This window comes from Macaca nemestrina, chromosome X (assembly GCF_043159975.1).
Source record: "Macaca nemestrina isolate mMacNem1 chromosome X, mMacNem.hap1, whole genome shotgun sequence".
In the NCBI taxonomy this organism is placed as follows: Eukaryota; Metazoa; Chordata; class Mammalia; order Primates; family Cercopithecidae; genus Macaca; species Macaca nemestrina.
Genome location: NC_092145.1, coordinates 123,518,642 through 123,535,100, shown reverse-complemented (window position 1 = coordinate 123,535,100; position 16,459 = coordinate 123,518,642). Strand labels below are relative to the sequence as shown.

General features: G+C 36.2%; 1 long non-coding RNA gene across 1 annotated transcript in view; it reads right to left on the bottom strand.

Annotated features, from left to right (window-relative positions):
• Nucleotides 1–16,459, bottom strand: part of LOC112423034 (uncharacterized) — a 127,978-nt gene that overhangs the window by 82,298 nt on the left and 29,221 nt on the right. Inside the window, exon 2 of the long non-coding RNA XR_003013483.2 lies at nt 713–782. This is a non-coding gene — a long non-coding RNA (uncharacterized lncRNA). The remainder of the gene's footprint in view (nt 1–712; nt 783–16,459) is intronic.

Sequence of the window (16,459 nt, the reverse complement as noted above, 5' to 3'; positions counted from 1 at the left end):
TTACACTCATAAGTATTTCATAACATATACACCCACACACACACACACACACACACACACACACACTCCATCACATTCATTGGTCAACTTGGGGGTATGAAAAAAATTCATTTATTTGAAAATAAAATACATAGTGTTTTTCTTACCTTTCTAGCACAAATGTTATCTTAAGGTATTTCTTTATAGAAGCATTCTAGCTAGTAAGTGAAGAAATAGTAATACAACTAGAATACCATCTTTTCGTAACTATAATTGGAAAAAACAATGCCTATCAGTAGTTGTCACCATAACAGAGAGTACACCAGATATTTTAGGTCTTCTAGCAAAAGGGTGCAATACAATTTATGAAGCTGTTTTGCTAAAATGCAAATCAGGATATATATATAATCAGCAATTTACATAAAACACAAGAGAGTGCAGAGCATGTTAAACTAAATAAGAGGGATGCAGTTAGTCAAATCCAGATTGATTGAAATACTACAAAACAACCAATTCAGTGTTTTGTTTTGTTTTGTTTTGTTTCCACAAAAATAAATAGCCAGAAAATAAGAGTGGCATTCCATTGATAAAAAGAAAGTCAAAAATATAAACTTGCTATGTACGGGCATTTTTGGAAATATAAATCAAACAAACTATAACAAAACATTTATAAATAACTGAGGAAGTTTAAACGTTGACTAGATATTGAATGATTTTAAAATATTATACTTACTGTTTATTATTGATAATGATATTCTTTGTTTTCAAGAGTCCTTTTCATTGAGAGATACATTCAGAAATATCTGCAGATGAAAAATATGATGACAGGTATCTACTTCAATGTAATTCAAAGGGTGCCAGGGGATTGGGTGTGTATTAGTCCGTTCATTCTCACACTGCTATGAAGAGATACCTGACACTCAGTAATTTAGAGAGGAAAGAATTTTAATTGACTCACAGTTCCACATGGTTTGGGTGGCCTCAGGAAACTTACAATCATGGCAGAAGGCAAAGGATAAACAGGCACCTTCTTCAGAGGGCAGCAGGACAGAGTGAGTGCAAGCAGGGGAAATGTCAGACGCTTATGAAACCATCAGATCTCAGGTGACTCACTCATTATCATGAGAATGGCATGGGGGAAACGGCCCCCATAATCGGATTACCTCCACCTGGTTCTGTCCTTGACATGTGGGCATTACAAGTCAAGATGAAATTCTGGGTGGGGACACAGCCAAACTGTATCAGGGTGTTTGTTAATGAAGTAACTGGGTGTATAGCTGTAACCACTGAAGCTCATTATACTGTTTTCCAAAATGTATAATATTTCTCAAAAATTATTAAAACATTTCTATACTAACAAATAAAAGGAATACTCCTGAAAGGTATTTATTGTAGGAATTGTACTTTCTTTAGGTTAGGGAAATTCTATATATTCCTAATTTACAAAGTTTTTGCTATAAAGTTGTGTTGAATTTTGTAAAAAATGGTCTCTGCTTCTGTAGAGATGTTAATATTTTCGTTTTAAGCCATTTATGTGGATTCTATGTTTCTATGTCTTTTATATTTTTTCATAATGTCGCTCTCCCATTTTATTTATTGTTTATTTTTAAATTTTTAAATTTTTCATGGATACATAGTAGGTATATACATCTATGGCATATATGAACTGTTTTAATACAGGCCTGCAATGTGAAATAAGAACATTATGAAGAATGGGGTATCCATCCCCTCAAGCATTTATCCTTTGTGTGGCAAGCAATCCAATTATATGCTTTTAGTTATTTTAAAATGTATAATTAAATTTTTTTTGACTATAGTCAATCTCTTGTGCTGGCAAATACTAGGTCCTATTCAGTTTTTCTAACTATTTTTTGTACCCATTAACCATCCCCACATCCTCTCCACCCCCCTACAGTCCTTCCCAGCCTCTAGTAACAATCCTTCTATTCTCTATGTCCATGAGTCCAATTGTTTTATTTTTTAGCTCCCACAAATGAGTGGGAACATGTAATATTTGTCTTTCTGTGCCTAGCATATTTCACTTAACATAATATCCTCTAGTTCCATTCATGTTGTTGCAAATGACAAGATCTAATTCTTCTTTATGGCTGATTAGTACTCCATTGTGTGTATATACCATAATTTTAAAATGTATTCATCTGTTGATGGACCTTACATTGCTTCGAAATCTTAGCTATTGTGAATAATGCTGCAATAAACATGAGAGTGCAGATAACTCTTCGATATACTAACTTCCTTTCTTTTGGATATATACCCAGCAGTGGGATTGCTGGATCACTGCGTAACTCTACTTTTAGTTTTTTTGAGGAACTTCCATACTGTTCTCCAGAGTGGCTGTATTAATTTACAAATTAATCTGAATTTAAAAAATTTTTTAAACTCTGATTTTTTTAAATTCCAGCCCATGAAGGCAGTTGGGAGGGAGGCTATACCCTGCAAAGCCACAGGAATCAAGCTGTCCAAGACCATGGGGACCCACCTCTTGCATCGGCGTGACCTGGATGTGAGACATGGAGTCAAAGGAGATCATTTTGGAGCTTTAAGATTTGAGTACCCCAGTAGATTTTGGACTTGCATGGGGCCTGTACCCACTTTGTTCAGGCTCATAGGCAGAACGGACTTGCCTTGTCTCAGATGAGACTTTGGACTGTAGACTTTTGAGTTAAAGCTGAAATAAGATGTTGGAGGACTGTTGGGATAGCATGACTGGTTTTGAAATGTAAGGACATGAGATTTGGGAGGGGCCAGGGGCAAAATGATATGATTTGGCTGTGTCTGTCCCCAACCAAATCTCATCTTAAAATCCCACATGTTGTGCGAGGGATCCAGTTGGAGGTAACTGAATCATGGGGGCAGGTCTTTCCCATGCTGTTCTCAGGATAGTGAATAAGTCTCATGAGACCTGATGATTTTATAAAAAGGAATTTCCCTGCACACGCTCTCTCTTTGCCTGCTGCCATCCACCTAAGATGTGACTTGCTCCTCCTTGCCTTGCTCCTCCTTGCCTTCTGCCATGATTATTAGGTGGCCCCAGCCATGTGGAACTGTAATTCCATTAAACCTTTCTTTTGTAAATTGCCCAGTCTCGGGTATGTCTTTATCAGCAGCATGAAAATGGACTAATACAGTGAACATGTAGTTTGTCTTCCCAAATGGGACACATTTAACAGTAAAAGACAGTACTATGAACAATTATACAGGGGCAATAGGCATAAACCAGGATTATCCCACAAAAACACTACATACGTCTTTGTTTAGCAGCTTCTGATAAAGATTACTGGTTACAGAGGAAATCAGTGACATTCAGATACAAGGAGAAATGTTGCTAGTCTCACAATACTTGCATGTAAATTAGGGGAAAAATGAGTTCTTTTCTCCTGGTCGACGTATACAGCTCAATACCAGGGTGTATGAATTTGGTTACTTTGAGCAGTAAGTGGTCTTCACAATCATATGCAATAGCCTTATATATGGATTTGCTTTAATGAAATCAAGACAGAAAAAGTGTTTTTGAAGAAGTTTGGATTTGAGGAAAGAGGGCTTGAATTTGAATCACTGACAAATGATAGCGGATACAAGAAGTGTGGCTGAAATAGCTGATTGCAAATTTCCAAATGGAGTTTGGCATGAAGTTCAAGTATGATAGAATGGTATTCATTATCATTGGGCACCAATACTTCTAGTACCATACATTTTCAGGCTTTCTGCTGGTTTTTTCTTCCTCCCTTATCTCAGTTACTCAACTTTTCTTAGTATACCATGTAGGGATTTCACCTTGGTATAATCTAGACTGTCTTTCTGATAGAAGGCTAACACTTATAAAGTATTATTTGGAAGAAGAATATTTAATGTGCAAATGATAAACATATATTTTACTAAGCCACTATTGTCCTATTGGTTTCTTGGGTAAGTCACTCCATATTTTATAATTATAGCAAGGGCATAGTCTCTTAGTCTAAGACATTTGAACACAAAATATTCTTAAGCTGTGAGGACTGGTTTTTTTCCTTATTTCAAAAAAATACAGATCACTCTCAAAAAATCTTTTACTGACCAACCAGGGCCCTAGACATCTTAATAAACATTGAGATGTGAATTTTATTTTTAGACTTTCCATTTAAACTTAAATCCACTAGATAATTGTCAACTATATTTTCAACTTTCTGTTGTGTAGATGCAGTTTAAATATTAACTACCATAAGAGAAATACAAATAAACTAAGAAAGTAAAATTTAAACAAACAACACTCGTTGTTTTTATTTTTAAGATAGTCTCCCAAAAATGTCCCTTGAAAATCTCTAAGAAAGAGCAGAGTTAATTTCCTTAGTGGAACAAAATGTCCTGACTAATCAAAATAATATTTTCAGATCTCTTATTCAAAGGACTATGGTTTAAAGAATAAGGAGTAAGGAAGTTATGTTTGATGCAAAACAAGCCTGGCACCAGTAGGGATGCTACTTCAGGAATAATATATTGTCCTTATTACTCTGCTGATATATAGTTATGACAATAAATAGACATTATCTTAAGGTGATAACAGCATTCTACCAGATCCAGAATAGATAAATTGCATCGTGTAGTTTCTTGATTTAACATACACATGAATTTTTAAAAGATCAAAGCAAAACTTAGTTTTATATGGAAATGACAAGGAATGAAGAGACAAAGATAACTGCGTGTGCTTTGTTCAACCCTGCTGTCATGTATTGCATCACATTGAAAACATTTTTATTAGATTTTAAACCTGTTGATTGATGAGCTATTTTTAGTATTCTTTCTCTTGGAAATGTACCAGGTATGCACACACATAATGCAATTTGTTTCTCACATACAAAAACACTTTAAATTGAGTAAAAACAAATAGCCTTCTAATTTCATGACATGTGGAAAAGAAATTATACTATGAATTTGCAGTAAAAATGAAATGATAGAAGTGAATTCTCTCATCTATTCTTCTTCAGCTTGAGGGGATCTTAACTAAGAAAGTGGTATAGAAGGTAGTATGAGCCAATAATAAAGCCAACTATTAAAAAACATTACATTTTTAAATGTCCTAGTAATGCATTGATCTGCATATTACCCCAGCACTTTTATATAACTTGTAAATTTTGAAAGTTTGTCTTTGTGGCAAGTTAATGACAATGAGCTCTAATCTCTTTCAATTTAGGAAAATTGGTCTATTTAAAGTGACCTGTACTTACAGCTTTGTAATTTTTTTTTTCTTTTTTGAGATGGAGTCTTGCTCTGTTGCCCAGGTTGGAGTACAGTGGTGCAATCTTGGCTTACTGCAATCTCCACCTGCCGGGTTAAAGTGATTATCCTGCCTCAGCCTCCCAAGTAGCTGGGACTACAGGCACATACCACCACACTGGGCTAATTTTTGTGTTTTTAGTAGAGACAGGGTTTCACTATGTTGGCCAGGTTGGTTTCGAACTCCTGACCTCAGGTGATCCACCTGTCTTGGCCTCCAAAACTGCTGGGATTACAGGCGTGAGCCACCACACCCGGCCCTAACTTTGTAATTTGAAAGCTATCGAGCCAGTACAAGAAATAAAATCCTGCCTCTATGATAATAGATTTAGAAGCCTCCACTGCAACATTGCTAGTAATAAGATTTTGGATGCAATTTTAGCCCACAAAGTCAAGCAATGATCTGTAAGATTGATTTTACTTCACTGAGGGTATATTAATGTGCCATTACTTTGGATTTCAGAAATAACAAATGTGTTTCACTATATACATGAAAACAGTGAAGTCAAGGTTGATTTTGAATTACTAGATTATTTAACACACATACACCTATTTTTAAAATTATTATTTAGAATTAGATATTTGGGAACCATTGTAATGTGTCAGGTTAATTTTCTGTGGTTTCTAACAGGTAAACTTCTATTGATCAAATGCATTATTGTAATCTATTATGATACAAAAATGCTCTGTGTTAGGACATACGGATAAGTTCCAGTTTCTAGGCTGAACTTAAAGTGCTAATTTTGGTGTTCTGGTAATAAGGACAGAGATTAATCATGCGTTTTCCCGCTATACATGAAAAATAAGAAATTATTTCTATATTTGGGAATATTAATTTCAAAAGATGAAAAAACCACATCGTCAATAGTTAATGCCATCTAGTGCTGAACACATAGTAATGGCAAAGAACGGGTGAAATGCAGTTACAACACAGAAAATATACAGAGTACAGAGCCACCTAGTGGTTATTTTAGCATTTCAAAATAGTCGTATCTACTTGGATAAATGAATTATACGTATTAGGTGTTCCACAATTCTAAAACATTTTCATTTTTTAGATGGCATCAAATTTAATTTCATTCCATGAATCTTGACTGTCTGTAATGAAGGTCAGCAAACGATGGCCTGTGAGCAAAATGTAGCTTACCACCTGTTTCTGCATAGTGCATAAATTAACAATGGTTTTTACATTTGTACATAGTTGAAAAACCCCAAAGAAAAATAATACTTTGTGACACATGAAAATTCTATAAAGTTGTAATTTTGTTGCTCATAAGTAAAATTTAATTGGAACACAACCTTGTTCATTTGTTTACATGGCTCTCGTTGCTTCGGACTACAATGAAAGAGATAAGTAGTTGGAACTATACGTGGCCTGTAAAGCCTAAAATGTACTATCGGGCCCTTTACAAAAAACAAATTTGTTGGCTTCTACTCTAAAATATGTTGCAATTTGAAAAACACCCACAGAAAGAAAGAATGCATGCATACATTATATTTAGTATGTGTAATATAAAATGTGATATACAAAATGGCATCACTCTGGTTCAAAACACAAAACTAGAGTTCAGGAAGCTATTTCAAGAAGGATTGCCTGCATTACCTGCAAAAAGAAAACAGAAACAAACAAACAAAAATCCAGGAACTTGCCTTGAACCTTTGAACTGGGCCAAACTGCAATGACCACAACATCCTAGAAAACAGCCGAATTTCACCAACACTACAAATTCCTGAACAGCGACAACTAATGAACTACGGATTTGTGTACTAAGCCAGTTGCCTCCACCAACGACCATTCTTTCAAAGCAACTTGTGTAATCACCTTTAGCTTCCCTTCAAAAACGCTTACTTCCCTCCCTTTCTTCTGAACGCAATTTGGCTTCTAGCCAAATATGTGTCTTCCAAATAGCAATTCCTAAGACACCAATAAATGCCTAGTCTTACTGCACTGGAGTGTGGTCTTTTGCCTCTTGGTTGACAGTAATATATGTGCTTGTACATCTGTGTAAATCTAGTTTCCTTAATATATCTATTATTCATATCATTTATTTTGTTCCAATTATACATTATATTCCATAAATACAGATGATTCTTTGTATAGTTTTATTCTTGGGGATTCTAGGGTACAGGCTTCAAGTTTGGGCTCCATTATTGTTTTCTTTATCCTTTTCTCCACTGATGGTTCATGCAGCTTCCTGAGTGCACAAAGCCTCCAAGACATTCCTGTGACCCATAGCCCCACATTGGACTGTCCAAGTGTGCTTCCCACCATCTGGGTGATTTTTTTACAAAAGCCCCACAGGGTGAAGAGTTGTAAATCATTGCTTGGCATTTCCAAAGGGCTCATTAGATGGACATTCTATTAGCATTGCATGAGGAGGAGAGGCCAGCCTCCATCTTCCCTGTCCAGAGACTTGGATAGTATGATGCCTCTATAAAATGGAATGAAGTCCAAAAGAAATATAGAGATGCCAATGCTAAAGGTTGGAAAACTCCAGTAAAATTACTTTAAAAAATAATCAGGCATTGTGGCTACCTTTTACATGTGAAAAGGGAAGGATGCAAAACTGCAAGAGAGAGATGAATTAATGTCTTTCTGCTGCTGTGGACATTAGGCTGCTATGATTGTGGCAAAATGATTTTGAAACATTCTTGAGATTTGCCTGATATTTATCTTCTCAGACTTCCCTGACAAATATAATTAATTTATAATTTGGTTTGTAAAACATTGAGACATAACAAACATTAAACTACATTTTTAAGATGCATTGTTTTTGAAGATCATTTAAATTTTTATTCCTCCTTGCATTTTACAACCTTAATTTTACTAATAACGATGCTATTTGAAGACAACACAAAGAAGAAATTTTTATATAAATAGAATATAGAAACTTCATATGAGGTCTCTACTCTAACCCCTCTTGCCCAATAGAAGAGCTGCTCGTGAATATTTTTGTCAATACCTGTTGAGAAACAGAAATAATTGGGGTTGTAATTGCTCCACATTCTGGCCAACACTTATCTTTTGTGGTTATTGGTGTTTTGTTTTGTTTTTACATAACAGCCATCTTAAAAGGTAGGAGGCAAAATCTCATTGTGATTGTGACTTGCATTTTCATCATTATTAATATAAAATAGTTCACGTCATCTGAAATCTCTAGCTCTGAAAGATGAGTATTGAGATAAACATTATTAGATGAAGAAATTGAAATAAGAATGATTAAATTATCTGTCCAACCTAAAACAGTTTGTAGGTGGTGAACCTTTGTTTTGAATCAAGATCATTCTTTTAAACTAATAAATACAGTGCTTAGTACCAGTTGAGGTTTAATAATACAACTATTGTATTACTAATTTTGTACCACATTTATAATAAAACTAAAATATTTATTATTGTTGAAAAATGAAGCGATTGGGGTTCTGTTGGAGAATGGCGTTACAGTGGTGCTGAGCCAGGGACCCAGCATCACCTCAATTGTTTCCGGCCCAGCAAGATCTTTCCTATTACCTTCCCAAGGGAGGTGCATAAAAGGCACAGAAGAGAAGAACAATCTTTATTATTCAAAAGGGTTTTAGCTCCAAATTCCAAAGTAGAGCACTGCAAAGCAACACAGATCACCTGGAAGGCTCAATAATCCTTGGTCTAGAGGACAGAAGACATAGAACCCAGAATCAAAACAGTCTAAGTGGTCTTCTAGCTTTCAAAGCCCCACGCCAAATTTTTTATTTACTATTTTAATTAGAAAAAAGGCTGTACCCAATTTTCATCTTAATTTCTGGTCCTTGGACCCTACTTCTGTGAGCAAGAAAATGTGCATAAATGGAGAAAAAAAGGGTAAAATCATCCAGATGAGGCCAAACCCTATGGGTGAGGAAGAAGTGAGGGTGTGAGGTAGGGAGAAAAAGATCAAGTTCATTTGACAAGACTCTTCAAGGACTTAGAACACTAAATCCAATCAAGGATTGACCCACTAAATAAGGACCCTTGCATACGTGATGCACCTTTGTGTGTGTGTGTGTGTGTGTGTGTGTGTGTGTGTGTGTTGATCATAACTATATACTGAGGAAGAATAATGAAAAAAGGAGACCTTAAATGTCTTCAAGTAGTCTTATTTTGTTTACCTATTCTTATTCTCTAACCTACTTGTACTTGAATGCTGATATCTTTCCCTAGGTTTGGTACTCAGTTATTATCCCTTTGAATGAACTTTGGTTCTCTATTAATTATCCCTTTGAATAAACTTTATACCCTTATGTCTCTTTCGACTTTTTCTTTAAAGCCAATATCTCTTAGATTTCCCTTTTTGAGGCTATTTTCTAGACCGTGTAGGCATACTTCATTTATTTTTATTATTTTGTCTTTTGTCTTCTCTGACTGTGTATTTTCAAATAGTCTGTCTTGAAGCTCACTAATTCTTTCTTCCAGTTGGTCTATTCTGCTGCTAAGAGACTCTGATGCAGTCTTCAATATGCCAATTGCATTTTTCAATTCCAGAATTTCTCCTTGCTTCTTTTTAATTATTCAATCTCTCTGTTAAATTTATCTCATAAGATTCTGAATACCTTCTTACGTTATCTTGAATTTTGTTGAGTTAAATGGCTATTTTGAATTCTTTGAAAGGTCATATATCTCTGTCTCTTCAGAACTGGCCCCAGGTGCCTTATTAATGCATTACATAAGGGTATATTTTCCTGCATGGTCTTGATGCTTGTAGATATTCATCACTGTCTGGGCATTGAAAACTTTGGTATTTATTGTAGTCTTCGCAGTCTGGACTTATGTGTACCTATCCTTCTGGGGAAAGCTTTCTAGGTATTTGAAGGGACTTGGGTGTTGCAATCTAGGTTTCTGATCACTGCAGCCATATCTGCATTAGAGGGCACCCCCAATCCAGTAATGCAATGGCTCTTGCAGAGTTATAGAGGTACTGCCTTGGTGGTCTTGGATAAGATCCTGAAGAATTCCCTAGATTATCATGCAGAGATTCTTATTCTCTCCCCTTACTTGTTTCCAAACAGAGTTTCTCTTTCTGTGCCGAGCTGCTTGGAGCTGGGTGAGTGGTGACAAAAGTATCCCTATTGCCACCATCACTGGGACTGTGCTGGGTCAGACCTGAAGCCAACACAAAACTGGGTCTTACACAAGACCCACACTAACCACTGCCTGGCTACTGCCTATGTTTGCTCCAGTCCTTAGGGCTCCACAATCAGCAGATGGCAATGCCTGACAGGCTTATTTCCTTCCTTGCAGGGTGGCAAGTTCCCACCAGCCCTGGGTGGGTTCGAGGATACCATCCAGGAGACAGCTTCTGGAGTGGGAAACATTAGGAATCTACCTGGTGCTCCATTCTACTGTGACTGGGCTGGCACCCAAGCCACAAGACAAAGTCCTTCCCACGCCTCCTCCCTATTTGCACAAACATAAGAGTCTCTCCCCCATGGTCACCACTGCTCCAGGCCCATGGCAGCAAGTACTGCCAGGCTACTGTTGATGTTCACTCAAGTCTTCAGGGATCTTCATCCAGCTTGTGAATGCCGCCAGACCTCAGACTCTTTATTCGGGGAAGTGGGCTCCCCACTGGCCAAAGACAGGTCCAGAAATGTCAGGACAGGTCCAGAAGAGGCAAGGTCCAGAATCAGGGACCCCAACAGACCACTTGGTGCTCTACCCTACTGTGGCTGAGCTTATACCTAAGCTGCAAGACAAAGTCTTCTTTACTCTTTCCTCTGCTTTCCTCAAGCAGGAGTCTCTTCATATAGCAACCACAGCTGGGAATGTGCTGGGTCACACCTGAAACCAGTACATTTCTGAATTTCACCTGAGACCCATGACAAGTACTGCCTGGCTATCACTGCTGACTATTCAGAGCCCAAGGGCTCTTTAGTTACCAGGTGATGAATCCTACCAGGACTAGGTCCTTGTCTTTAAGGCAGGAGGTTCCCTTCTGGCCTCAGGTGTGTCTAGAAATGTCATCCAGGATATAGGGTCTAGAAATGAGGGCCTCAGGTCTCTGCCTGGTGCCCTATCCTACTGTGGCTGAGCTGGTATCCAAGTTGCAAGACAAATTCCTCTTTACTCTTCCCTCTCCTCTACTGACTGCTTAATGGACAGAGGATTTCCTTTTGGTATAAGAAAAAAATTCTGGAATTAGATATTGATGATGATTGTACAGCATTGTGAATACACTAAATAGCACTGAATTGTAGACTTTAAAATAGTTACAATGGTGAATTTTATGTTATGTAAGTTTTATGCTAATTTTAAAAATAATAATTGCTGAAATTATAAAAAGTAATTCAGCAGGCAGATGGCTTCTTTTTTTTTTTTTTTTTTTTTTTCTTGAGATGGAGTCTCGCTCTGCCGCCCAGGCTGGAGTGCAGTGGCCGGATCTCAGCTCACTGCAAGCTCCGCCTCCCGGGTTTACGCCATTCTCCTGCCTCAGCCTCCCGAGTAGCTGGGACTACAGGCGCCCGCCACCTCGCCCGGCTAGTTTTTTGTATTTTTTAGTAGAGACGGGGTTTCACCATGTTAGCCAGGATGGTCTCGATCTCCCGACCTCGTGATCCGCCCGTCTCGGCCTCCCAAAGTGCTGGGATTACAGGCTTGAGCCACCGCGCCCGGCCTTTTTTTTTTTTTTTTTTTGAGACAGTGTTTCACTCTTGTCACCCGATGGAGTGCAATGGCATGATCTCAGCTCACTGCAACCTCCACCTTCCAGGTTCAAGGTATTCTCCTGTCACAGCCTCCCAAGTAGCTGGGATTACAGGCACCCACCACCAAGCCCAGCTAATCTTTTTTTTTTTTTTTTTTTTTTTTTTAAAGTAGAAATAAGGTTTTGCCATGTAGGCCAGGTTGGTCTCGAACTCCAGGCCTCAGGTGATCACCCGCCTCAGTCTCCCAAAGTGCTGGGATTATAGGCATGAGCCAGCACACCTGACCAGATATCTTCTTTAGAAAAGAAAATGAACAATAATAGCTAATAAACCTGCCAAGTGAATATGAGAAATTCACTGCTTTCTGCAAATTAAAGAAAAATAATAATGGGCATTTAAAATTATTCATTAGGAGGCAGAACAAAATGGCTGAATAGAAGTCTGCACGATCTGCCGGGCGCAGTGGCTCATGCCTGTTATCTCAGCACTTTGGGAGGCTGAGGTGGGCGGATCACAAGGTCAGAAGATCGAGACCATCCTGGCTAACAAGGTGAAACCCTGTCTCTACTAAAAATACAAAAAATTAGCTGGGCATAGTGCCACGTGCCTGTAGTCCCAGCTACTCAGGAGGCCGAGCCAAGTGAATTGCTTGAATCCAGGAGGCAGAGGTTGCAGTGAGCCGAGATCATGTCACTGCACTCTAGCCTGGGCGACAGAGTGAGATTCCTTAAAAAAAAAAAAAAAAAGGCTGCACTGATCATCCTCCTCAGAAAAAACATTGATTATTTAGAACTATATTGTTATATTGTTTAATTTCCATACATTTGCAATCTTTCAAAATTTCCTTCTCTTATTGATTTCTAATTTCATTTCAGTGTGGTCTGAAATGTACTTTGTGTTATTTCTATCATTTCAAAACCATTTAGGTACGATCTATTGCCTAGCTATGATCTATCCTGGGAAATGTTCCATGGGAACTTGAGAAGACTGTACATTTTCCACTATATGTTAGGACTAGTTGTTTACAATGTTGGTCAAATACTCTTTACTTATTGATCATCTAGTAGTTGTTCTGCACATTATTGAAAGTGTACTTTTGAAATCTCCAACTATTATCAGTGAACTGTATGTAACCATCCAATTATGTCAGTTTGTCTTTGCATATTTTGCAGCTCTGTTGTTAGGTGAGCATATAATTAACTGTCACCTATTCTTGAAGGTGTTGACACTTTTATCATATATAATGTCCTATGTCTCTTACAAAAAATTTACTTAAATTCTATTTTGTCTGATTTTATTATAGCCACTTCAGCCCTATTTTATATTTCCTTGGTATATATTTTACCTTTCTTTCATGTCCAACCTGTTTCTGTCTCTTTCCCCTTTTACTTTTAGCTGACACATAACAATTGGACATATTTATGGGATACAGAATAATATTTTAATGTGTCTACAATGTATAATGATCAAATCAGCATAATTAGCATAGTCATCTCCCCAAACATGTATTATTTCTATGTGTATTATAAACATTCAAAATTCTCTCTTCTAGCTTTTTGAGAATTACAACAAATTATACTTAACTATATTCACCCTACAGTGCTGCAGAAGACCAGAACTCATTCATCCTGTCTAGCTGTAATTTTGTATCTGTTAACCAACCTCTCCTTATCCTCCCTTTGCCACTACCCTTTTCAGCCTCTAATACCACAATTCTACTCTCTGCTTTCATGAACTCAATGATTATCTAGCTCCCACATATGAGTTTGAACATGTGGTTTTATGGTTCTGTGACTAATTTATTTTGCTTACCATAATATCCTCCAAGCTCATCCATGTTGCCATGAATGTCAGGATTTTATTCTTTTTTATGGCTAAATAATATTCTATTTTTTATATATATACCACATTTTCCTTTTCCTTTTCCATTTATCTGTTGATGGGCATTTAGGTTAATTCCATACCTTAGCCATTAGGAATAATGGTGCAATAAACATGGGAATACAGGTATCTCTATCACTATATATAATAATTAACTTAAAATGGATTAAATACTTAAATATAAGACCAAAAACTATAAAACTACTAAAAGAAAACAGGCAAAGCACTCCAGGACACTAGTATAGGCACAAATTTTATGAGTAAGACTTCAAAAGCAAAGGCAACAAATAAAAAATAAACAAATAAGACTATATCAAACTAAAAAGCCTTCTGCACAGGAATGGAAACAATCAACAGAGTGAAGAGACAACCTGTAGAATGGGGAAAAAATATTTTAAAACTATTCATCTGACAAGGGACTAGTATCCAAAATATACAAAGAACTGAAACAACTCAATAGCAAAAAACACAAATAATCCCATTAAAAAGTGGGCAATGAACTTTTGTAAACATTTTTCAAAAGAAGACATATAAAATGTCCAAAAGGTATGTGAAAAAATGCTCAACATCACTGATCATCAGGGAAATGCATGTCAAAATCACAATGAAGTATCATCTCACGCTAGTTAAAATGGCGTTTACCAAACAGACAAAAATAACAAATGCTGGTGAGGACATGGAGAAAAGAATACTCTTATACACTGTTGGTGGGAGTGTAAATTAGTATAGCCATTATGGAAAACAGTGTGGAGGTTTCTCAAAAATCTACAAATAGTTTCTCAAAAAACTAAAAAACTACCATGTGATTCAGCAATGCCATTACTGGGTATCCAAAGGAAAGGAAATCACTATTTGTGTCACTTAATCTAATGTGAGTCTTTTCCACACAGTGTAGAGATGAATTGTATTTTTCAACCATTGTGCCAATCTGCCTTGTAATTAGACAGTTTAATCAATTTACATTTTATGTAATTACTGCTAAGATAGGAGTTCCTTCTACCCTTTTGGTATTTCCTTCTATATTTTTTCTTTTTTGTGCCTCAATTCCTCCATTACTATGTTCTTTTGTATTTAATTAATTTTCATTGTAGTGACTTGACTGTTTTCTCATTTCCTTGTCTTTATATATTTTAGGGGTTTTTTTACTGCTTACATGGGGTATTAAAATTGACATCTGAAATTTATAACAATGTAGTTTAAATTAATAACAACTTTACTTCTATAGTATACAAAAACTTTCAGTGGCATATAAAATGTCTGTTCTTATATAGCTCTGCCCCCCTTTTGTGTTGTTATTGTCACAAATTCCATTTTTATCACTTATATCCCCATTAGCACAGATTTATACTTATTGTTATATAGGAACAAAAAAGGATTTACAAACCAAAAATACAATAACACTTGTTTTAATAATTTCTTCATGACTTTAAATTGCTATCTAATTTCCTTTTATTTCAGTCTACAAAACTCCCTTCGGCATTTTTTATGGGTTGGGTCTATTAACAACTAACTGTTATGCTCTTATTTATATAAGGATGTCTTAATTTCTCCTTCATTTTTGAAGGACAGTTTTGTCAGATAGATAATTCTTGGTTGACGGGTATTTTCTTCTTTCAGTGCTTAAATACATTATCCTACTTCCTACTGATATGTATGGTTTCTGACAAAAAATCAGTTGTTGATCTTATGGAAGTTCCATCATGTGTCATGGTCTTTTGTTTGATTGCTTACTGTTTCCAAATTTTCTCTTTCTCTTTGGCTTTTGACAATGTATTTATTTTATGTCTTACTATGAACTTATTTGAGATTATCCTATTTTGAATCTGTTGAGCTTTTTGGATGTGTAGATTTATGTCTTTCATCAATATTGGGTAGTTTTGGGGCAATATTTCTTCAAATATTCTTTATGACCGTTGATCTCTTTCCTCTCCTTCTGAGATTCCCATAATGTGTGTGTTGGCATGCTTGATGGAATTCCATATGGCTCTTAGGCTCTTTTCAAATTTCTTCATGTTTTATTTTCCTTCTTTTCCTCAGACTGGTTAATCTCAAATGTCCTATCTTCAAACTTACTGATTCTTTCTTCTGCCCACTCAAATCTGCTGCTGAGCTTCTCTACTGAATTTTCATTTCCATTATTGGATTTTTCAGCTCCAAATTTTATATTTTTTTAAAAATAATTTCTATCTTGTTATTGATATTCTCTATTTATCAAGCCATTATTCTCCTGGTTTCCTTTATTTCTTTGCCCATGGTTCTCTTTAGTTCTTTGAGCACATTTAAGATAGTTGAAGTCTTTGTCTAGTATGTCCAATGTCTGTTCTTCCCCCAGAGATAGTTTCTATTAATTTCTTATTTTCCTGGGAATGAACCACACTTTTGTTTCTTTGTGTGCCTTATAATTTTTTGCTAATACTTTTTAAATATTATAATGTGGTAACTATAGAAATCAGATTTTACTTCCTTCCCATGATTTGTTGTTGCTTCTTGTCAGTTGTGGTTGTTGTTTTAGGTAGTATTTTTAGTGACTTTTCTAGGCTATTTTGCAAAGATTGCATTATTTTTCATGTATGGTTATTGAGGCCTCTGTTCTATTAAATTTGTGGTAAGCTAATAATTTTATAGGGATTTCCTTAAACACCTGTAGCCAAAAAAAAATGTAATACTCTCCCAG